Consider the following 10,456-nt stretch of genomic DNA (forward strand, 5'->3'; position numbering starts at 1 on the left):
ATGGTGGAAATACAATGCTTTTCTTTTGTGGTAGATGATTTTTTTACGATGTTATTGTAATACGATATCTATAGGGATTGTCGCGAAGCAAATAATCATCGGGAACTGTAAGGATAACCAGCAGATTTTCTGTCAGAAGCATAAGATTCAAAGCTTACTTGCAAGTGTAAGATAGCAGAATGCTCGACGTCTACCTGTGCGGCAAATGTAGATGCGATCGCGCAAGCTTCCAGTTGCAAAGAACGCAAGTCGTAAAAGAGGCCAGACAAGAATTTCCTTTGGTACTAATAAAAAAAGAAGCCGGAGAGAAGCACGTCTATCTACAGACCAGGTATGTTCACAGAATTATCGAAATATGTGGACAGCCATGACCAGAACGGGAAGATAGGAACCCACAATGACCACAATATCCGTAGAAAAAGCCACAACTAAATACTCCTCAAATCAAGCCTTACAAATCTCTCTATTTTATTTTAACTTTTCCGGATTTCCGAATCTCGTGTAGACCCTACTTTGTTACCCAAATTTACCCACAGATTGTTGTACACTTATTCATCTTCTGCTTGACCCCAAAAAAAGAAATATAAATAAAGATAAGGAAATGTGTAGATCAAACGCTCTGTCAAATCACAACAAATCACATTAACACGAAAACTATCTACTCTATGGCACTAATAACGTATCAACCTCTCAATTTAAATTTTTAAATTTCTTTGTTACTTCTTTCCCTGTGTTTCTAAATTTTTAATGAAATGTACAGTTTTACGGTTAACATTAAACTTCAATACTTAATGAAGTTTATATGTTATTATGTTCATTGTAATAAATGGGTCTAATTACAAATTTCATAACACAGTATTCTACTTATAAATTGTTTGCCTGTTTATTTGTCGATTTGTTGTTAAGCTACACAGTGGACTATCTGTGCTGTGTCCATCACAGGTATCGAAACCCGTTTTTCGGCGTTATAACTCTACTGACTTACCATTGAGCTTCTGAAGGGCTTATAATTAAATTTCCTTGTTACTTCTTCCCCAGTGTTTCTAGATTTTTAATGAAATGTACAGTTTCACGGTTAACATTAAACTTCAACTGGTGTAACTTACTGAAATGGAGAAAATATATTTGTTTACGCAAGCGGTTTCAATGAAATAGGAACCAAAATGAATCACTGCAAAGCAAATGAACATTTTTATTAAATACACACGAATATATAAAATATTAACTTTATTTAGGTTATATAATTGACATACAGGGTATTAGCTACATTAGATTAGATTTTAAATTATGTGTAATTCCACTAATAGACTTTTTGAAATAAGAGTATTTCATTTATACTAGTAAACTCGCTTGCGCTACGTGCGTCACTTATTTTATTGACTTTACGGGGATGGCGGGGGCGTACACGTGCCTAATTGATCAGAAACAAGCCAGAACAGAAACTTTAAATCGCTGTCAAACTCGTAATAATAGGGAACGCCCCCAGGGCATATCATGGTGATGATGATCAAAGGTCGTGAAGTTTGAAAATTTTCGTCACGCACAAACAGACATACAGACACTAAACACTTTCAAGTATAGTTGCTCGTGAGACTCTGTATACTGTTTCACACTATGGAATCTGAGATCTTTCTAATTACTCACTAATTACATAGACATACAGAACAAATATTGACTCCTTTTGGGGGGGGGGACTATGAATTAACAGTGTAGCAGGCAAATTATATTTAGTATTACTACAGGTACATAAACATAAGAAACTCGAGAAATATTTAGATCTTCTTGGCACAGACTGAAAAATAGAATATATGATAATAAAAAGCAAACATATACACACATGTGTAGATGAGTATCAAATCGTTCGATCTGCATAATGTAGAAATAATAAAAGGAAACCACCCTAGTGGAGCTAATGTCCCACGTTTTGCTCAGTAAATAACGAACAAAGCGATAGACAGATTCTGTGACTTAAATCGCTTTTTCCGCTCTTTTTTAGAGATTCAGAGAAGAAAATTACATTTGACAAAACAATCTTAAAGTTAGTATATGTTTTCCTAACCATCAGTTGGTAAACTTTACAGCCAATAAAACAGCCTAATAATTTGTTTTATAGTCGGTAAGTTTATTACTTTTGCATTTGCTGACAATATTTCACGTAACAAGTTTTAGCTCTTTCGGGACTTTATCTTGCTGAACATAGTTACTATTACTTTCCGATTACGTCATAATGAAGTTTATAGGTTATTATGTTCATTGTAATAAATGGGTCTAATTACAAATTTCTTTGCATAAACCACCAACAGTGTACAAGTACTTCATTTCGTAACACAGTATTCTGCACTTAAACTGTTTGTCTGTTTATTTGTTTGTTTATCGTTAAGCTACACAGAGGGCTATCTGTGCTGTGCCCATAACGGGTATCGAAACCCGTTTATTAGCATTATAAGCCTACTGACTTACCATTCTGGGGGCTTATAACTAACTATCAGAGCAGAGAATATGTGTGAATTTAATTAACAACTCATTCAGGAAATTCGGCAAAAGCCCAGATAATAATAATAATAATGAATCAATTCAAGAAGAAAAGTGCCCGGCATGGCCAGGTGGTTAGGGCGCTCGACTCGCAATCTGCGGGTCGCAGGTTCGAAACCCTGTCACACCAAAGATGCTCGCCCTTTCAGCCGTGTGGGCGTTATAACGTGAAGATAAATCTCACTATTCGTTAGTAAAAGAGTAGCCCAAGAGATGGCGGTGGGTGATGATGACTAGCTGCCTTCCCTCTACTCTTACACTGCTAAATTAGGGACGTCTAGCGCAGATAGCCCTCGTGTAGCTTTGCGCGAAACTCAAAAAACATTAAAAACATTTCATTAAAATATTACTTAATCACTTTTTTGTAAATATTTTGTGGCGCATTTCGCAAGCACTTAAAGCGCTAATTAACACATATTTAGCACAAATCTGATCTAAAACAAATTAAAATGTGAATATTTAGAAAGAAAAATATAAGTCTTAGAATATTCAAACAAAGCTTCACGACAGCCAAGAACTGGAAGGATGGTTGATTTTATACCAAACCTCAAGTTTCCTAACGTGCTTGGCTGAGTTCTGAAACAAACTTTTAACGTCTTGAAAAAAATACATTTTACACCAAGTAATATTAACAACCTGAATCAAACCTCACGGAGAAACAGATTGCTTCCTCCAGCGCTTTCATTTTCTATTAAAAAGACTATTTAAATTTTCAACTTAAAAATACCCTTGAATTAATATAGAGTATTCAAAAAGAAACTAGTCATCATCTAAGTCTATATTATACGTCAAGAGTACGGTTTATGAACCACATAAGTTTCTATTAAGTTCGGTTCCAGAAAACGGAATCATATATGCCTCATGTGTTTTGAAGAGTCTGTACGACGTAAACAGTTGATCTTCAGAATATGCTTACATAATAAAAAACTAGACGACGTATTTAGTTATTGTACCCCCTTCCTACTATTAAGTATTTTTAACTTATATACCTAAACTTTTTTATTTTGGTTTGTTGTTAAGCCAAAGCTACACAGTTCTCTGCCCACTAAAGGTATCGAAACCCAAATTTTAGCGTTATAAACCGTCAGACTTACCGACGAGCACCGGGAGACAAACATTTGGATCAGGTAATCATATTAAAGTTGCGGGCCCGGCATGGTCAAGTGGTTAGGGCGCTCGACTCGCAATCTGCGGGTCGCGGGTTTGAAACCCTGTCACATCAAAGCCGTGGGGGCGTTATAACGTGAAGGTAAATCTCACTATTTGTTAGTAAAAGAGTAACCCAAGAGATGACAATGGGTGGTGATGACTAGCTGCTCTAGTCTTACACTGCTAAATTAGGGACGGCTAGCGCAGATAACCCTGGTGTAGCTTAGTGCGAAATGCAAAACAAACAAACAAACAAATTAAAGTTGCGTGCAATTTATGATACACTTTTGATAACTGTAACGTTTTTCTGTCGACAAGTTATTTAGTAAAGTAACCATTAAACAACTAAAGTAAAGACACGAACTGACAGGCGACGCTGAACGCCTTGACCACGTGGTAGGCTACAGGCTACTGTGAACAGCGAGATCAACAATAAGCTACTAGACGAAACTGAAGTATGAGAAAGACCGGCATCGTGAGGATTCTACGGTAACACATCAATCATTCTTTTTTTTTCTTCATATCACTTGCTTTTAACGGTACACGTCACTGAATGGAAATTACACGGATTCCTTTCCAGGCGTCTTGACTCGAGATATTCTTATAGGAAGGACTTGGCTTTTTCTTTTTTTCTTGGCTTTAACCATAAAGAATATTTATTCTATTTATATGCAAGCGTCTGCGTTGTTTGACTTCCTATTTTCATGGTGAAAATGAGATGAACCAACATATATCTTAAAGTGTGCGCGTTCAAACAGTTTTTTCTTCAATAATTGATATATTCAGTTGTCAACAATGGGTTATCGGTTTATCTCCTGTGTTACTTCTTGTGTTTAAAAATTAGCTTATTGATATTGAAAAATCGTAAAAGACATTCATTTTAATCTTCCAAAAACGTACTTACTAGGAAGATTACTCCAAGTCGAATCTACAGTCAACTTATACAGGCAAATGTCAAGTATATACTATAGATACGGTTAATCATGCAGGCAAACAGGCTCATGTAAAGAACGTCAGAGCCTAAAAGCAGAAGAGTCAATGGCCCCCTAGAATAGAACTGCTATGACTCATTTTTCATCCTATAAATAATAGGAGGTAATTTTTTTGTTGCAAGTATTAATTTTATATATATATCCCATGTCAACGGGCCTGAGGGAAGTGAAGAGTGGAAACGGTAAGTTCGGTCGATCATGTAGACGCATAAGTAGAAACTAAAGATTAGGTTAATTTTGCAGGCGGACATAGACTAGAATTGCAACGTTAAACGTTCCTTATGTGATGTCCGTTTAGTGTCTACTGACTGACTGGCAGACAACACACAACTGTATAGTGGTGCGAGTGTTTAAAACAGGTGACCTATCCAGGCGGCCTTTTGGCCCCCTTTCGGAGAAATTATGGTCAATCATACACGCAAGAAACAGGCCAGCAATCGTACAGAGGAAACAGAAGGTTAGCTTAATCATGCAGGCAAACGTAGAGTAGAAACTATAGGCTTAACGACTTATACAGGCAGATGTCAAGTATATACTATAGATTCGGTTAATCATGCAGGCAAACGTAGAGTAGAAACTATAGGCTTAACGACTTATACAGGCAAATGTCAAGTATATACTATAGATTCGGTTAATCATGCAGGCAAACGTAGAGTAGAAACTATAGGCTTAACGACTTATACAGGCAAATGTCAAGTATATAATATAGATTCGGTTAATCATGCAGGCAAACGTAGAGTAGAAACTATAGGCTTAACTTGTACTGTTGTGACATCAGTAAAACGCGTGCATGCCACGAATCACGAGAAGAAGTATGCACTCTGTAGGCTACAACACAGCGTGACATATGAAATTCAAAAGCAAAGAGTAAAAATACTTGTTACTTTTAATTTTGGTTTGATTTACTCTTGAAACACAACACTTTCGGGGACCCTGCGGAAGTACTTATAGTCTATAGTTTCTACTTTCAGTTTGCCCGAGGAATTCTTACAAACTGACGAATGTTTTGTATATTTTAGATAGCCGTACCTCAGATTTTCAACTACGGCACAAAAGTAGTACTATCATAATCTCCTTTAAGGCGTTTTAAAAGTAATACAATAGACATCTGTACAAGTGATATTGTAAAACTGTGATCCTGGGAGTCACAGTTCTGAGCACACATAATGCATAAGTTCGAAATATATAAAACAGTAAATCGTAATGTGCTATATAGTTACGTTTTTAGTATCTGCATTTACCTTCCTTGTAGTCACTGATATTGTTGTAGTCTAAATAAAGTATTTTCGTGATATATTTTAGTATGTTTGTTAACCCTTGCATTTTTAAGTTAAAAATATTCACAATTATTTCACATTTCAAAATCCAAATAGTTAATCCGCACAATGAAGTTAACGTATTTCCATCAAGTACACAATATTTCAATACGTCAACTTGAGCATTGAAGAAAGTAATAGAGCGTAAAAACAAGCTTTGTCTATAATTTTCACTCGTGTGATAACAAAATCTTTTTCCAAGCTATATCAGGAACATTTAGTGTTATCATCCTATCTTTCTAGTTTTTATATGGAGAAAAACCACTAAATTAGTACCACCGTATTTATAACACTTTTAACGTAAACAGCGTATAAAAGCTATGTTGAAAACCAATACTACTCGATAAAGATACTGAACCACCCTTTATATGACACCTGACACATTGACTCTACTTCTTCTGAATCCGAATATATTTGAGTAACATAAGTTGTGAAAGTAATGTCATAAGCAAAACCAGATGAACTTATCTATATTTGTTCTCTATTGAGCTGTATGGCTGGTGACTCGGACTCCTGATCCATAAAACAGGCCCATTTCTATTTTCACTATTATGTATTGTTAAGCTTTATATCAGATACTCCATAAAGAATTTTTGTGCAGAAACCTTAGACATTACATGTGATCTCGTGCGAACAAAATAACAAACAAAAAATCAACAACTGATCGATGTGTTTACTGTAGATATGGTTAGAAGCTTACAGTGATTGGCAAGATAATTACTTTTAATCCATCTCTTAAAAGTTCTTTTCAAACGTCAGAGAAATACGAATGAACAAAAATGGCGATCAAAGCTCATGTGTAAGAGCTTCGTCTACGGGGCTCACAGTGGTAATATCAAAAGATCACAGCTTGTGGTCGATTTTTGTTTGTGTTCATTTTTCCAGACCAAGCTTGTAGATATTCATAATGGTCACAACTTTTCGATAAACAAGTGCCTCAAATCTACTGCTTCCCATATACTTTTTATATTTAAATTTGGTGTGTTTTAATTTTATTTTTCTTCAAATATTGAAGCATACTCTTTTAGCTACCCAAACATCATAAGTTTATGAATGAAACAAACGTGTATTTGAAAAGGTTTTTTTTTCGTTCACAGAAAAGCTGTGTGTTAAAGGTAACATACGCTTATTTAAGATACGTCAGTTGAAGATGCATTAAAATGGAGAAGACCCAAAAACAAGCATCATACAGTAGGAGTTCATGTCTCATTTGACAAGACTAAAGTACATTATTAGTTTTTCTTTGAGTGTTAGAGTATCTTACCGACAGCAAAGTCTGTTATTATTCAGTCTTTTGACAGCAACGATGTGTGTCATTTTCAAAAACTTTACATATCAAAAATTTAAAAAGAGTCGTACAAAAAATATCTTGTTAAAAACAAACAAATCCAATATACGGAGTTACAATTAAAACATCTTATATTACAGCTCATATTCGATAAAGACGTGGCGTTATTACACATTTATGTGTTGTTGTTTTTCTATAAAAACAAAACTTTTTGGCATAAATTATTTTAATTAGTATTGAATATCTGAACTCGTTTACGTGATATTTCTCTTTTGTGTCGAACTAATTTTATTTTTGAGATCGTTTGTCCAGAAACATTTGTAAATGCAATCTTTAGTCAATCTTTAGTGAAAGTTAAACTTAGAGTTGTTTCTACCAACATTAACAGTTTGTATTTTTTTTATCTATTGTTGAGAGAGATATCTAACATTGCAACTAAATATTACTTTAACTAAAAGTCAGCCTGATTATATAAAACATTTGTTGATATGTGCACTAATTTGAGCCACAAAAATTAAAAAGACATTATAAACCATTATGCTTAAAAATATCCGTGGTTGATACGTAACTCACACCAGTATCACGAAATATGGAGAATGAATTTATTTGGTTATGTTGTTAAAAGTATAATTTTCATAATTCGAACAAAAAAACTATATTGTTGTGTAAGGAATGATGTTTAGAATTACAGTAGTTACATTTCATGGAACTCTCAGACTGCTTAACGATAAACACACGGAAATCTCAGACTGTTTAACAATAAACACACATAATTTTAAGTTTACGTAATGACAAACACACGGAATTCTCAGATTACTTAACGATCAACACTCCTTGTGATACGTTATATCTTAGATTATTATTGAATATTTATCAATTACGTTCTAACTATCCAGGAAACATAGTGTTGTAAATACCCATCGAAACATAGTGTTCTAAATATCTATCAAACACAGTGTCCTAAGTATCTACAAAACATAGTGTTTTAACTATCTACCAAGCATAGTGTCCTAAGTATCTATAAAACACAGTGTTTTAACTATCTGCCAAGCATAGTGTCCTAAGTATCTACAAAACATAGTGTTTTATCTATCTACCAAGCATAGTGTCCTAAGTATCTATAAAACAGAGTGTTCTAAATATCTACCAAGCATAGTGTTCTAAATATCTATAAAACATAGTTTTTAATAATATCTACTAAGCGTAGTGTCCTAAATATATATAAAACATAGTATTCTAAATATCTATCAAACATGATACTCAAGTTATGTCTATAGGATGTTAATATTTTTTTTATAAATAAACCAAAACAAAAAAAAAAACACGTTTGAACACAGCTTTATCTTGTTTTTAATTATTTCTAAATATACTGAAATAGGAAATGCTAAAAAGATGATCGTGGTATAAAGATGGTACAAAAAAGAAAAAAACCTTTGAATATTCAAATAATTCGAAGTTTGGATTTTACATTATAAAACATGAAGATCATCATCTCATGTTTTTTACCCTTAGCACTAAATACGTATGTGGTTGTTCACTACTAGTAGTAGTACCTATTCTGAATCTTGAAACGTGATGATGATGATGATGGTGACTGAGCAAAAACTATTGCAGAAAGGTTTAATAATTTACATTTGCTGTTTTTTTTTACATCATTACAGGTTTAGCGGTAGATAAAGGTAATAAAAATACAGTTTTTCTTATTATACGGATACCAAAGGAGGAAGGAGATAGAAGAAATCAATATAAGATGATGATCTGTACTTACTCATTGGTCATGAAACCAACGACGCTTTCACAGATGGTTAACTATGACTGCATGATCTGCTGGACGAACATCTGTTGGTGGTTGGAGACTATCAGAAGTTCGGGATCTTCTCTTTAGCACAGATCTGGCAAGTGTAGACAGACAGGTAGGCTGAGAAAGTCCGCGTCGAACGCCAACCACCACAACTCACAAACAGTCCAAGCTCTGAACTGCCTTAGTCAAGCTGGTTGTTTCTAACGCTACTGAGAACCATACCGAAAGAGGGAGCCAGTGACTAGTAAGAACAATCAGAGAAGTCTGGCTATATCGAATACTATCATGTAAAGAAATTAGAATCTGTTTATGTTAAAAATGGCCGACAGTGCTTAATTTTAGCATATTAGCATGGAAAGGATTTAAATAAAAGTTAGTTCAGCTCAAACGGTTAAAGTAAATACTAAATAAAATATTATGAAGCAGTCCAATTATTTTATTTTTAGATAATAAATGGATTCATTTTAGTAAAAAAAATTTATAAACTTTGTTGATAATTCAGATATGTCATTACTGAAAGGTTTTATGTTAATGTCATAAATTTTAATAAGGAATTGATATCAACGTGTCTAGTACTTATGTTATTTTAGAATGCTCTAGAATGCGGCTACTGATAATACGTACGATTTTAAGTATTAAAATGGTAATAAATTCAGAAGCGATACAGTGAAATGATCAAATAATTATATAATAGTGTAGGATGAGTTGTTAACAGAACTCGTGTCCATTAAGCTTCCTTTACCGTTCGTGATACTAAACGTATAGTTTAGACTAAACACACGGAGGGAGCTTTATTTATGATAATTTGAACTGGCCAAAGAACTCCGTATACCAGTTCTTTCATCCGCCTGAAAATTAGTACAACATTTCTTCAGTCTTACATAAGAAAACTATCTAACATGACCAAGACACGAAGAAAATAGATATGGAGAGAAATAGGGTTTCGAAATATAGCAAAAAGAAATTAGCAATTAGCATTATTGATATAAGCGAGTACATACATGCATCGGGCTTTTGTTATAAAATAGGCGTTTCGTGTAGTAGAAGCTATAATACTTGTCATCAAGATAAAATTTGGTCGATCAAGATATAATTAATAATAATGCTAACTTTTATAGAGAATCAATTACTTAATGGAATTCAGTACTGAAACCTTTATAGAAGCACCCAGATCAATTGTTTTATGTGTTTTATTTTTTCTCCTTTGTTATCAAGATGTGAATAATCAATATTTAGATAAGCTAGAGCTAGTGAATATTAAATCATTGTGAATGTTTCTTATTCACATTTTTCTGGTGACAGTTATTATTGTTATCTACTTTCTAGTTTTAAAGAATATTTGTTATGATTTTTTCTAACCTTGCTTTCAGCGCTTTAT

At 33.8% G+C, this 10,456-nt stretch overlaps 1 long non-coding RNA gene across 2 annotated transcripts in view; it reads right to left on the reverse strand.

The window, feature by feature from the left end:
- Positions 1-9,240, reverse strand: part of LOC111088687 — a 214,427-nt gene extending 205,187 nt beyond the window's left edge. For both annotated transcript variants that reach the window (XR_002613137.1, XR_002613134.1), the window contains exon 1: positions 9,046-9,240. This is a non-coding gene — a long non-coding RNA (uncharacterized LOC111088687). The remainder of the gene's footprint in view (positions 1-9,045) is intronic.
- Positions 9,241-10,456: the final 1,216 nt, after the last annotated feature.

This window comes from Limulus polyphemus, unplaced genomic scaffold, assembly GCF_000517525.1.
Source record: "Limulus polyphemus unplaced genomic scaffold, Limulus_polyphemus-2.1.2 Scaffold101, whole genome shotgun sequence".
Lineage (NCBI taxonomy): Eukaryota > Metazoa > Arthropoda > Merostomata > Xiphosura > Limulidae > Limulus > Limulus polyphemus.